Raw genomic sequence first — 14,527 nt, forward strand, 5'->3', positions numbered from 1 at the left:
TCAAAGTAGACATATAAATTACACCCTTTGACACGTGGAATTTCAAAAGTTCTTCTCCATGCCTCCAGCTATTATGTTAGCATTTATTATGCACATATCACAAACTCTCTCCTCTAAGAGAAGACCCATGTAATTCACAGAGTTCAATTTGATCAAGCCTGTCATAAAAAAAAAAAAAAAAAAAAAACAACTCAGGAATCCTTTATGCTTTTGCCAGAATAGTTTTCAAAGTTTAAACTAACATCTTTTCCAATTCTGAATGATCTTCCTTAATTGTTGTTTTTCATATGACTATCTGACAATATTTCTTTTAAATTAAAAAAAAAAAGGTATTTATAGTGTAACACACAATATACCACATTACTATACTTCGCAAATAAGAAATAAAACTCTGCTCCAAAACAAAATCTAGATATTTTTTTTAGGAAACTTTCCTACAATATCAGGAAAATACAGAAACACATTTATCTTTAAAAGTAGTATTTAGCAAATAGTGTTCACTACTTAGAAGCAGATACACCATGGATTGATTTTGTGGGGCACCTCTACAATGCTCAGATTTTATAGCGTGCCTAGCCTTATAGGATGAAGAATACTCTAACAACACAAGACAGGTCATGCAGAGAGCGCTTATGCAGCACCTCTTAGCTATGCCATCTTTTGTATCCAAGACAAATGGGACATCTTTGTAGACCCCTAGCCTATCAAGAAAAAAGAATACCGTGCATAAAGATTGGAGGATTTAAGGGGCTTAATCAGTTATTATTTTGCAGGGATATTGAATAAATGCTGGCAATCCACTCTCAGGAACCAAAACTCCTTAACTACATCAAAATAGTACAGTGCATCTAAGAACTACAGCAATTGCTTATCATTTACACTATTTCATAACGTCTTTAGTACTTTTATGATCAGTATCAGAGAAAAGAATTATCAGCATAACCTTTTAAGACACTTGAGAAAAACTGAGAAAATATCAATACTTCTAAATATTAAATGATTGAATTTGCTTGCAATAACACATTTTCACTGCAATTTCTATGTAGTACTTAAATGCCTGTTAACAACAGGTTTATTCCTCAGAAAACACTTCACAGAATTTTCTAGGTTGGAAGAGACCTCAAGATCATCAAGTCCAACCTCTGACCTAACACTAACAGTCCCCACTAAGCCATATCCCTAAGCTCTACATCTATACGTCGTCTTTTAAAGACCTCCAGGGATGGTGACTCCACCACTTCCCTGGGCAGCCCATTCCAGTGCCTAACAACCCGTTCAGTACAGAAGTTCTTCCTAACATCCAACCTAAACCTCCCCTGGCGCAATTCTCTGTTCAGCCAGGCTGGTCTTCTTCCCCGCCAGCTCGTCTTTGGGCACGTGGGGACAGACCGTTCCTGCGCCATTAACATTTCCCTCTTGAAGAGCGCCCAGCCTTCCTGGACTCCTCTGCCCTTCAGAACCGCCTCCCAAGGGACTCTACCAACCAGTGTCCTCAGCAGCACAAAGTCAGCCCTCTGAAAGTCCAATACAGTGGTTTTACTGGTCCCCTTCCTGGCCTTGCCAAGAATAGAGAACTCCACCATTTCATGGTCACTCTGCCCAAGACAGCTCCCGACAATCACATCCTCCACCAGTCCTTCTCTGTGAAGAGAAGGTCTAGCGGGGCACCACCCCTGGTAGGCTCTCTAACCAGCTGTGTCAGGAAGTTATCTTCCACGCTCTCCAATAACCTCCTAGACTGCTTCCTCTGGGCTGTGTTGTGCTTCCAGGATATCTCAGGGAAGTTGAAGTCCCCCATGAGAACCAGCGCTGACGATTTCGCAACTTCTGCCAGCTGCCTGTAGAACTCCTCATCCGTCTCCTCGTCCTGGTTCGGCGGTCCGTAACAGACCCCGACCAGGACGCTAGCCTTGTTGGCCCCGCCGATCCTAACCCAAAGGGACTCGACTTTGTCATGCCCAGCCTTGAGTTCTACAACATCGAAAGACTCTCTAATATAGAGAGCCACTCCACCACCCCTTCTGTGCTGCCTGTCCCTTCTGAAGAGTTTATAGCCAGTCATTGCAGCACTCCAGTCATGAGAGTTGTCCCACCACGTCTCCGTGATGGCAACCAAGTCGTAGCCTGCCTCCTGCACAATGGCTTCCAGCTCCTCCTGTTTGTTACCCATGCTGCGTGCATTGGTGTAGATGCACTTCAGCTGGGCCATTACCTTATTCCCCGGCCTTGCTATTGTTCCCCCTGGCACAGCTCCACCAAACCTTGCTTCAGCCCCATCGCCCTTCTTACCTAGTTTAAAGACTTACCTAGTCTTCCTGCTAGACCTGAGATGCACGTAAAAGTTTTCATTGAGTCAGCATATGGCAGTGGCAGTTTGTATCATACAATCTGTTTTGCTGGAATTTGTAGCAAAAGGTAACCACTGTTACGCATCTCACATATCTAGATTTTTTTCCAATTATTACTATTATTTTTACAGAAGTAACATTTAAATGACCCATTTCAATGCATCCATAAGCAGGGAGAAGTATCCGTTTTTAATCTGGGGAAGAAATGAGAGCTACAGACTGGCTTTCTAAACTGAAAAAAGTTGGATATTAAAATGAAGGGTATTTTAATACAAATGAGTACAAGCAGAGAAAGGATCTAATATAGGGCCCAGTGAATTTCAAGTTTTTTTCATATTGTTCAGCAGGGCTGAGATGAGCTCAGATGTTTTAGGCTTTCACGTGCAACACACTGAGTTTGAAGGATTCCAGCTCAGAGTCCTGACAAGAACTGCTGCCTCCCAGTAATTTAGCGATTTTAATAGGAAAAAGCATGCAAGTTTCAATGCCATTGGTGGTACAACAGTGCATTTCCTTTCCATAATGCATTGTAAATCAGTGCTGGGAACTATGCTAAGTTGGCAAATCCTTCTTATGGATACAATTACATTGGTTACATGCAGGGAAAATAAAATGTTTAAAAAAAAAAAAAAAAGCTTTGATCAGCTTTTCTTGTACTTTTATGGACAGCTTTGTATTTTTTTATTCCCGTGTTCGATCTAACAATAATGGTAGCGTAGGAAAACAACACTCTTCTAGGGCTTCAAAAGCTCTCACATTAGCACATGTGAGCCAGGCTGAAACTTGTTCTTCCTGTTAGTGGACCAGTGGTAAAACTTCCATCCACTTCAATGAAGTTAAGATCCATTATTTTACTGAAATCTCATAAGATTCATGGTGATTTACTGGTGATTTACTGCTCATACAATAGACAAACAGGCTTAACATCACATTACAAGAGAAATTATTTGGTCCAGTGTAGGGTTGATTGCATACCTGCTTAAAAAATACAAAACCATCTTGTACTGATCAACCGAGGAGAGGTATCAATATTTTCTAATGACCAATGACACCAATCATAGAATCATAGAATATCCTGAGTTGGAAGGGACCCTTAAGGATCATCAAGTCCAACTCTTGACACCGCACAGGTCTACCCAAAAGTTCAGACCATGTGACTAAGTGCACAGTCCAATCTCTTCTTAAATTCAGACAGGCTCGGTGCAGTGACAACTTCCCTGGGGAGCCTGTTCCAGTGTGCAACCACCCTCTCTGTGAAGAACCCCCTCCTGATGTCAAGCCTAAATTTCCCCTGCCTCAGCTTAACCCCGTTCCCGCGGGTCCTGTCACTGGTGTTAATGGAGAAAAGGTCTCCTGCCTCTCGACACCCCCTTACGAGGAAGTTGTAGAATGTGATGAGGTCTCCTCTCAGCCTCCTCTTCTCCAGGCTGAACAGGCCCAGTGACCTCAGCCGTTCTTCGTACGTCTTCCCCTCCAGGCCTTTCACCATCTTCATAGCCCTATGGCTTCGTAACCCTAATGGAACACCATTTTCTAATGGGATACAAACAACCGCAAAACCAGTCATCACAATCTGTGATTTCAGTGCGGTCAACATAGACCTGATTCATAAGGCAGCCCAGTTTAGTAGTCCCGCTCCTCTCAACCCTACTACAAGCATTACAAACTTGGCTCAAAAAGTACAAAGCTCTTCTTGCACACAAGTTACATTTTCTCTGAATAACAAGGCTATAGTTACAAATTAAATATTCTCAAAGTATGAAAATATACTCTCATTCACCAGTTCTTATATGCACTTAATGTAATAATTCACAGTATAGTCAATCATCTAGGACAGTCAACTACAGTTTTCATTCACAACAAATGCAGAGACCATATATAACCCACAATATCACAGAATCACAGAATTTTCTAGGTTGGAAGAGACCTCAAGATCATGAAGTCCAACCTCTGACCTAACACTAACAGTCCCCACTAAACCATATCCCTAAGCTCTACATCTAAACGTCTTTTAAAGACCTCCAGGGATGGTGACTCCACCACTTCCCTGGGCAGCCTATTCCAGTGACTAACAACCCGTTCAGTAAAGAAGTTCTTCCTAACATCCAACCTAAAACTCCCCTGGCGCAACTTAAGCCCATTCCCCCTCGTCCTGTCACCAGGCACATGGGAGAACAGACCAACCCCCACCTCGCTACAGCCTCCCTTCAGGTACCTGTAGAGAGCGATAAGGTCACCCCTGAGCCTCCTCTTCTCCAGGCTGAACAAGCCCAGCTCCCTCAGCCGCTCCTTGTAAGACTTGTTCTCCAGGCCCCTCACCAGCTTCGTAGCCCTTCTCTGGACTCGCTCGAGCACCTCCATGTCCTTCTTGTAGCGAGGGGCCCAAAACTGAACGCAGTACTCGAGGTGCGGCCTCACCAGAGCCGAGTACAGGGGGACAATCACCTCCCTGGCCCTGCTGGCCACACTGTTTCTTATACAGGCCAGGATGCTGTTGGCCTTCTTGGCCACCTGAGCACACTGCTGGCTCATATTCAGCCGACTGTCAACCATCACTCCCAGGTCCTTCTCTGCCTGGCAGCTCTCCAACCACTCATCTCCCAGCCTGTAGCTCTGCCTGGGATTATTGCGCCCCAGGTGCAGGACCCGGCACTTGGCCTTGTTGAACTTCATGCAGTTGACCTCGGCCCATCGGTCCAGCCTCTCCAGATCCTCCTGCAGAGCCTTCCTACCCTCGAGCAGATCGACACACGTACCTAACTTGGTGTCATCTGCAAACTTACTGAGGGTGCACTCAATGCCCTCATCCAGATCATCAATGAAGATGTTAAAGAGGACTGGCCCCAGCACCGAGCCCTGGGGAACGCCACTAGTGACCGGCCTCCAACTGGATTTGACTCCATTCACCACAACTCTCTGGGCCCGGCCATCCAGCAAGTTTCTAACCCAACGAAGCGTGCGCCAGTCCAAGCCAAGAGCAGCCAGTTTCTTGAGGAGAATGCTGTGGGGAACGGTGTCAAATGCCTTGCTGAAGTCAAGGTAGACCACATCCATAGCCTCTCCCTCATCCACCCAGTGCGTCACTTTGTCATAGAAGGAGATCAGGTTCGTCAAGCAGGACCTGCCCTTCATAAACCCATGCTGACTGGGCCTGATCGCCTGCTTGCCCTGCAAGTGCTGCGTGATGACTCTCGAGATAATCTGCTCCATGAGCTTCCCTGGCACTGAGGTCAAACTGACAGGCCTGTAGTTTCCCGGGTCAGTCCTCCGGCCCTTCTTGTAGATGGACGTCACATTTGCTAGCTGCCAGTCAACTGGGACCTCCCCCGATAGCCAGGACTGTTGATAAATGATGGTAAGCGGCTTGGCCAGCACCTCTGCCAGTTCTTTCAGTACCCTTGGGCGGATCCCATCCGGCCCCATCGACTTGTGCACATCCAAGTGCCGTACCAGGTCACCAACCATTTCTTCATGGATAGTGAGGGCCACATCTCCCTCCCCATCCCCTTCCACCAGCTCAGGGTACTGGGTATCCAGAGAACAATCAGAATTGCCGCTGAAGACTGAGGTGAAGAAGGCATTAAGCACCTCCACCTTTTCCTCATCTCTTGTAACTAAGTTTCCCCCCGCATCCAGTAAAGGATGGAGATTCTCCTTTGTCCTCCTTTTTGTGTTGATGTATTTATAAAAACGTTTTTTTGTTATCTTTAACGGCAGTAGCCAGATTGAGCTCCAGATGAGCTTTGGCTTTTCTAATTTTCTCCCTGCACAGCCTCGCGATATCCTTATAGTCCTCCCTAGTGGCCTGCCCACTTTTCCAAAGATTATAAACCCTCTTTTTTCTTCCAAGATCAAGCCACAATTCTCTGTTCAGCCAGGCTGGTCTTCTTCCCCGCCAGCTCGTCTTTGGGCACGTGGGGACAGACCGTTCCTGCGCCATTAACATTTCCCTCTTGAAGAGCGCCCAGCCTTCCTGGACCCCTCTGCCCTTCAGAACCGCCTCCCAAGGGACTCTACCAACCAGTGTCCTCAGCAGCACAAAGTCAGCTCTCCGAAAGTCCAGTACAGTGGTTTTACTGGTCCCCTTCCTGGCCTTGCCAAGAATAGAGAACTCCACCATTTCATGGTCACTCTGCCCAAGACAGCTCCCGACAATCACATCCTCCACCAGTCCTTCTCTGTTTGTGAAGAGAAGGTCTAGCGGGGCGCCACCCCTGGTAACGTTTTCCATTTATTATTAATTAAAACTTGAAATCGTTTTGCATCCTTCTATTGCATGACAAATGCCTTCCTGTAGGACAGGTCCTATCAATGTACCCCAAAGTTTCTGAGTATTACTAGGGATGAATGGACAGAAAGAAAGCAGAATCACCAAAAAGTCTGGCACAAACATCCTCAACTAATGATCATACAGTAAAATCTTTAAGTAAACACAAACCTTATCATCATTCATTTTTTAATCACACTGAAGTCTATTAGAAATGGTGGTTCCACTACCATGTTTTTAAAAGGAGTGCAGACTTCTGCTGTTCCTGCCAATGTTACGATTTTTACTACATGGACCTAAGGCAATGTTAAGTGAGCCAAGCACGTTATTTTTTCTGGAAAGAATTCAACAGACTCTTCCAAAAAAGGCAACCGTCGCTGTTTCAACACCTGCCTTGAACATTAACTACTTACTCTTCAGAACAAACCAAAAGCTGTTCTCTTTGAAGTACTTAGGACATGTCAGTCTGAGGATTCGAACCAAATAATGTTTTATGTATTTAGGAATATGTCAACAAATTTTATATGAGCACTCATTACACAGCCTACTGGGTAAATAAGAAACTGGTGCCACAGGCACTCTGTCTCCCTACTTCATCTTCTTCAGTGGTAACTTTCAGAGGTTGCAGAGTGGAAAATGTGCCCCAGCTCTATTTCTTCCTGTTGTTGTGAGGACATTAAAGATGACTGCACCAGAAACATCCCCTGCTGCTGAGGTCATCTACATGCCTTGCCACATTTCTGAGGCTAAATGAGGAACTTCCAGGCCTGACGGGGAAAAATCAGTTTGCAGGCCCAAAAGATACCAACCACAGATAGCAACCACAGTGAGGAATGCAGTTCAAAAGGCCCTGCAGTCAGAGGGACCAAGGATCAAGTGCAGTATCGTGCAAATCTGTAACCAAAATCTGAGAGTTCCACCATGGTTAGGAAAGATATTTTGATTACATATGCTACTACCCACTGCTGACCACTAGAGGAAACAGGGGTTGCAATTTTCTTTGCATGCTGCAGAAGCAAGGAAACTTATATACCCATCCTGAGGAAAAAAAAAAAAAAAAAAAAAAAAAAACCTTTATTCATCTCTTAGGAAAACTTTCTGGTCTCACAAAAATTGCTCTTGCAATTCTGCCATGGTACTTCAGGACACCAGCTACCTGGCATAAGTGCTAAATTGTGCAAGTTTCTGTTCCTCAGAAGGATCATGTCTCAGAAGCAACCCTAAGTCACCTCAAATATATACACTGGTGAGCATGAGCACTGCACACACTCAAAATAGAATTTTCTGTTTCTTATTTCACCTATTTCCTTCTCTCTTTTTAAAGATTTATTGCTTTCTTTTTTTTTTTTTTTTTTCTTTGAACCTGATCCATTGGGGATATTTATTTTGTTTGCTTTATGACATTTTAAGCATTTAATGTAGCTGTAATTCAGAACACCCAAATAGGAAGCAAGCTCGTAATTTAGCCTTAAGAGACAGGTAGGCACCTCTGGGAGATGACTCAGAATACAAAGTTTAGCGTCTGCAGCATGAATCAATCCCTCCCCTCACAGCAACAGCCCCTCCAGCCCAAATGACAAAGCCATCATAATGCAGAGGATGAGAGATACAAATCAGAAGGAAAGCAGGACCCTTCGTATTTTTATATAGTGTAAGATCTGTGACAGAACAAGTAGGAAAGGAGTAAATCTGCTCAGAATCAAATTAAAAAACTTGAACCAACTTTCAGAGCAGCCCACATAGAGTTGAGACTCAGCCAGTGGTTTTTGATAACGTATTTTGATGGGCTTTGGTCCCCTTATAGAAAAAAATGTGAAGCCATGAACAGAGAAATACCAGGTGCTCTGAAACTCAAAAATACTTCCTTTATTGTTCAAAAATTCGCATACAGCACAATCACCAAGAGAACAATTCTCTTTGGTAACTAGCTAAGAGACATGCTGCTTTTGAAATAAGATGCGACAAACATGCTGCATATTTGTGAATCATCTATCAGCTTTCATATTCCCTACCAGCCACAGAAATAAGATGCTTTCAGGCAGTAGTATATTTTTTTTATCCCATCTTCCTAGGAGATGCTGACTTCACCAACTACCACATATCTTGATAGGAATTATGGCTGCTCAACTCTTTCTTGGGATGAACACAGAACCCTGTGGGATCACTCGTGCACATTTATGCATCTAGAAAGAAAATCCTGGGATTTTCCATCGAAGTTGAAACCATATCAAAGCAAGTACAACTTTCAAAACCCCCACGAGAACAGTTACTAGAATGATAAAATAGGAAAAAAAAAATCACATGAATGGGAAATCTATCTGCAAAATTTAATAAACTCCTGCTGATCCCTAATCATAAACAGGTAATTGTTCACTCACCTGACATTAATCTAACATCATCTTAATAAATGCAATTCATTGAGTTGGTCTGAGCAAAATAAGGGAGCAGAAGCTTTTTCAAGAATTCTGTTTCAAGTTAGACTCAATTTAGTGGAAGGAGAGAAGGGGAGAATTAAAGCATATCTATGCAACTGCAGCTCTAATTTCCACTGGAATCAATGACTCAGTAACACAACCTGTTGTGATTTATCTCCTCCACGTCGCTAACACCAGCAGTCTGCCAAAATCTGCTGCTTGCTTCTGTAAACTTCCACTAGCTAAAGCCCCCTTTTACTGAAGCAAGTGAAGAGAGGATGGTGCTACGACAGTACAGAAGAGACAAGACCAGCACAGATACCTGCTCCAGACACTTCAGCCTGGGTCTGGGAACACACTCTGGTCTCTAAATACCAGAATATTATTTTCCTTACTCTTGCAACTTGGTTTAACATGAAGTGATGAAGTCTAACTTTTGAAAGATGGCTTAAATCACCTGGGACAGGAGAGGATCTAACGACCTATGTGATATACTCAGCAAACCAAGCTCCAAAAAAAAAGTGCAGGGCTTAAACATCCTGTGAAAGGAGAAACTAAGGCACACAGACCCACCTTGCTTCTGAAATTTACCAGCAAATGCCTTACTAGGGTTATTGTGCTCTTAAATTTGTTTTTACTGAATGCAGCCAAAGCATCACTTTTGAACATGTATTTACCACCCTGTCATTTCCTGCCATCCCTGCTGACAAAATCATTCCAATCAATTGCCAAGAACAGAAGAACCACCACATGTAGCCTGAGGTCCCCCTGATGTACCTGGGAGTTAACCAGTTATACAGACTAGAAAAGCAGCATTTTGTAAGGGGGTGAATCAGGTCACATGACAAAGTCTCTAGGGAAAGTTACTATTATGAAAAGCACAATAATATTTACTGTTAACTAAACACTGTTTTTAATTAGACAAATAATGTTATTTTCCCATTCTTGCAAAAGGCAAGGAAACAGTGTGAGGAAGAGAAGGGGGAATATGAGCTCTGCCAAATGGAAAAGTGCAACTATGGGATTATTTCCAGCTTCTGAGTAGAAGAATGATGAAGATTTAAGCAAAAAAAAAAAAATCCCAAACCCCAAGTTTCTACAGAAATGTAAATGTCCTTTTGAATTCCTCTTCACACTGTTACACAACACTGAAAATCTACAGGACTTTACTTTGAATAGTGAAAGGTCACTATTTATACCAAATTTTCACTAGTCATGCATTTCCTATCCTCCCTCCCTCTTCTCCTAGCAGAGCGCTCTGTTCACATCTGGGTCTGTTTAACAATTGATTGGAAATTTAGACTCCTGATTTCCCGTTAAATACTAGGCACAGGAAAACAAATAGCACTTGTTTTTCAGTGAGTTTTGTCAGTCATCCAAAATCTAGTGCAAACCATAGAACAGCCTGTGGTTTGGTGGCAAAGACCCAAAATATGTGAACCATATTTTCATGAAGTAAAAGGAATAAACCAGCTATTGGATGAAATAATAAGAACATAGCTTTTTTCTTCTTAGAAATACACAAATGACTAATAATTAAGGTCTTAATTCTATCACTTATTTTTCCTTACAGCTTTTCTTCTTTCTTTTCAAATCTCAAGACAAGAGCCCGTTATCTGGTTTTGTATTTATTATCACTACAGTTGTTTCCCCCCCATTTTACAAACTTAACACATATTCAGTCCTTTTAAAGGGGTTCTTCTCAGTAAGGTTATTTGCTTGCTAAGTGTTTTTGCATCTGTAACTTACTCATTCAATTGCCTGAACAACCAACACAGAGAAAGAGCTGATGCATCACGTTTGTAACCAAACACTATAAACAATCACATATGTGTGTATATATATATATATAATGTATATATTTAGAGAGAGCAAAAAGTTTATTGTAAAAGTGATTTCTATCAGGAAATCAAAAAGGATTGGGTCCATTTTTTCATTGATTTAATTCTCACTAGTTTCACTTGCCCAGTAAAGATATTCCTAGGCTATAAAAGCAATTGAGAAAGTTACCAAATCTGAAGAAAGAAAACACTAGTGAGCAGCATCTGTAAAACCCTCTTTCTGGGCAGCTTCATAAACCTTTTGGTTTTCTGCCAAGACATGTTCTCAATGAACTGCTTTTAAGGAAGGAAAGAAGTAAGGACTTGAGGGAAAGAAAGGAAATTATTTTGTTATACAGAAACTTAAAAGTGTGGTGATGGCAGAGGTCTAGTAAAGGTTTTTCTCCAAGATTGACCTGTAAGAGGATCACAGGTAAAAGTACTTTCTGCAGGTGTTGCCTAGCTTATGTAAAATTGAGAGCTGTTATAATCTAACCAAGCTAATCCCCAGTGAGGACGTATTTCCCATTCCATCCCACTGACCCTTTCTGATATAGTTTTGGCATTTACTTCCTGCTGAGAAAAATAATTATTTAGCACAGGTGCTAAATATTCCCCTTGCTGAACTGAGCAGACATTCCCATCTACGTGCTGCTCTTCCTTGAGGGGGATGGTGGTCCGGCCCAGAAAATCTTCTGTTGAAGATTTGCTCTTCAACAGAAAATGCCCAATCCCCCAAATATTGAGTTTTTGTGACATGTAAACAATAATCCAATCAGAGTAATATGACTAAATACAACGTTAATTGATGATTTTCAGTTACTCATGTTGGGCAGAGTTCAAGCACTAAGACAGTGCTTGAACCCAGTTTTAGGTGTTTTCAGACTGAAATACCATTATGCTTAGGTATGTTTATATTTTAACACGATCAGAATAAACTCAGGACTTTCTGTACTAAAATCACAATAATTTTCCCGGCACCACCTACTTAACCCATCAAGATATATATATATATATATAATTCACACAGACTCTTTGAAAATAATCGTGTGTATGCTAGATGCAGCATTAACACCATGCTGCGCAGTCACCATATATTTATTTTCTGTAACTCACATAGAAATTTGCCTTTTTTGATACTCCCACAGCTTCAATAATTACTCTCCATCCTGCTGTTCTTTCCCGGTTAACCTCTGAGAACTCAGCTACAACAGTGGTCAAAGCTCAAGATACCTGTGCTTTACAAAAACACTTGTGCACTAGAACAGTGCTGTTAGAAGACACCTGACCTCCTTATCTTGCACAGCCCTGAAATGGCATTATGTACACCAGGCAAACAGAGCATTACAAGTTCTGTAAACCTTGCTGTCTCACTTTTGACTTAAGGCTATAAAATATATGTAAATTTTACTTTTGTTTACTGCCACTCCCTTCTCTACATGAAGTAGTGCCTTTTGATTCTCAATATTGCAAATAAATATGTCAATAACTCAGCTGAATATAACTCAAGGCAGTTCAGAGTGCATTCAAGAACTGCATTTATGTTACTAACACAATAACTTATTTACTTGGCAGCAGAATAATCGTTATTTAGATCTTGCATGTCAGTTTGTAACAAGATGTCAACATTTTTTCTTAAGACCATTTACTAATGCTTTCTCTGCTTTATAGGTGGGAAAGAAGCACAATGACAACACAGTAAGGCAATGGACAAGTAAAGAACAACTCCCTTTAGCACCTCTGTGCTGTCCCTGAGAGCTTCCTCCAAAATACTGTAAGCATCACTCTCAGAGTATTTTCCTTATCACCAATCAGCTCCAGAAGTTACCAATTAAACTTCTTCACTTACCTAACTAGGGATCAATCAATAAAACTGCACAATTCATACTTTACATACAGTATAGTAATAAAATTGTGAATGATTGTATTGTATGAGAAGTCTGAAAAAGGGGCTGGAAAGTCAATGGTTATCCTGCCTAAGGCTTCCATAGAGACAGACACAATAGTTATGACACTCCTATGGTATGCGTGACACAGATTACTGTTTTGAGCATACAATTCACGGACATCAAAAAAGTGTTGTTGTTTTTTTTTTAATTTGAAATCCTTTATGATTCAAAATATTCCATTTTCTGGCTTGGCTATAAATTTAATGAGAATGAACAAGACAGAGCTTCAGAAGTACTCTTATAAGCCAAGTTATTTTCAAACAAGGGCCAATGAAGTGCAGCAGTTCTGCACTCTGCACCCTTTGCAGCTGTGATTTAGACTCTTAAGCTTAATTCTCTGAAATTTGCTCAGGGCTCTGGCAAGGAGGTAGGGAATCTTTCCACTACTAGAGCTGAAGCAGTATGCCCATCTGCTCCACGACTCACCTGGAAATCAGAACCCTTGGTTCTGCAAAGGGGCAGGCAGCTTCTTCAGGCCTTAGGTAGTCCTACTGACTGCAACCTGGCATGGCCTGCAATGGAAAGGCCAGAGCTCCTATCTGAACAGCTTACTGTGAGCAGTGTTACCCCCGTGCCACCGCTGTGTGGTGAGAGGACAGTGTGAGGCACTACAACTTCCAGCCCCTACCATCAGCAGTGGAGCTGAGGAAGCTAGAGTACTGAGGAGGAGGTGGCTCAGCCCCACCAGGGGGGAAACAAATCTGCAGCATCTATCAGGTCCTTTTGCCTCACCTGAGAAACCACCCAGCCCTTCCTGCAGCATCAATGGCCATGCTTGCTGTGGTGATGCTTGAGGTCAGACAACTTTTTTGGCGTGAATTACAACAGCTGATGCTCAGCTCACATTTGCAAATCTTTTTTGTTTTCAAGCCTGTTTCAAGCCAGAAGAACTTTAAACAGTTTTCTGAAGCAAACACTTAGCTAATCATACAGTTTTGGAAGCTGAGGCCTTAGGCAAATTCCTATTGTTCCTATGCCTTATTGCAGCCCACTGAAGCCCTGCTGAGCCAAGCCAAGCAAGCCCAGTACAACCACAGTCTGAACGCTGGCACAATCTGCTGAGCGGAAATGGATGGCTCTCAACAGAAAGCCTCTTCACTTCCAAAGCCAAGGCAAGGCAAAGGGAGAAGGAAAATCTGAAGGGGAGGAAAAGAGATACGTGAAAACAAATTAGCTGATATGACATGGGAGTGATGATGTCAAAAGTAAACTGAAAATATGACCAAGTCTTGATTAACTAGTAAAATGTGCTGATTCTTCTGATCAGAAGAGCAGTGAGACTCTTATCATCATCTTGTTCCTCAGTCATTTTCTGAGCAGAGCTGAATTGTACTGGTTGCATTAAGGGCATATACCAGGAACAGTCAACAAGAAGATAATAGTTAAGCATCTCTAACAGATTGAGAAAAATTGAGATTGTGAACACCTCAGAATACAAGCCAACCAATGTTCTTTACACCAGTCAGTAACAAATTGCACTGGAAACAGGATGGAGTCCTTTGCAGTTTGAAGTACCAAAGGTATTCCTACTCTTGAACTCTGATGACAGGAAAAAGAAATCTATCCCTGTGAGCAATAGGTCTCTTGGTGCATTTAATGGCATCACCATCGTATCAGGTCAACAAAGAGAAATGTCCCTTCCCAGTGTGCTAACTGCTGCAGCCCTGACCATCCTCCCCTCCTGCAGATGTGCAGTAACCCCATTAAGCTCCCTTCAGGTACTGCAGAA

The 14,527-nt window shown here is 42.3% G+C and overlaps 1 protein-coding gene across 9 annotated transcripts in view; it reads right to left on the bottom strand.

The window, feature by feature from the left end:
- The window catches only part of TGFBR3 (transforming growth factor beta receptor 3), a 129,860-nt gene that overhangs the window by 38,129 nt on the left and 77,204 nt on the right, over positions 1–14,527 (bottom strand). The window lies entirely within an intron of this gene.

The sequence above is a fragment of the Oxyura jamaicensis genome, chromosome 8 (genome assembly GCF_011077185.1).
Source record: "Oxyura jamaicensis isolate SHBP4307 breed ruddy duck chromosome 8, BPBGC_Ojam_1.0, whole genome shotgun sequence".
In the NCBI taxonomy this organism is placed as follows: domain Eukaryota; kingdom Metazoa; phylum Chordata; class Aves; order Anseriformes; family Anatidae; genus Oxyura; species Oxyura jamaicensis.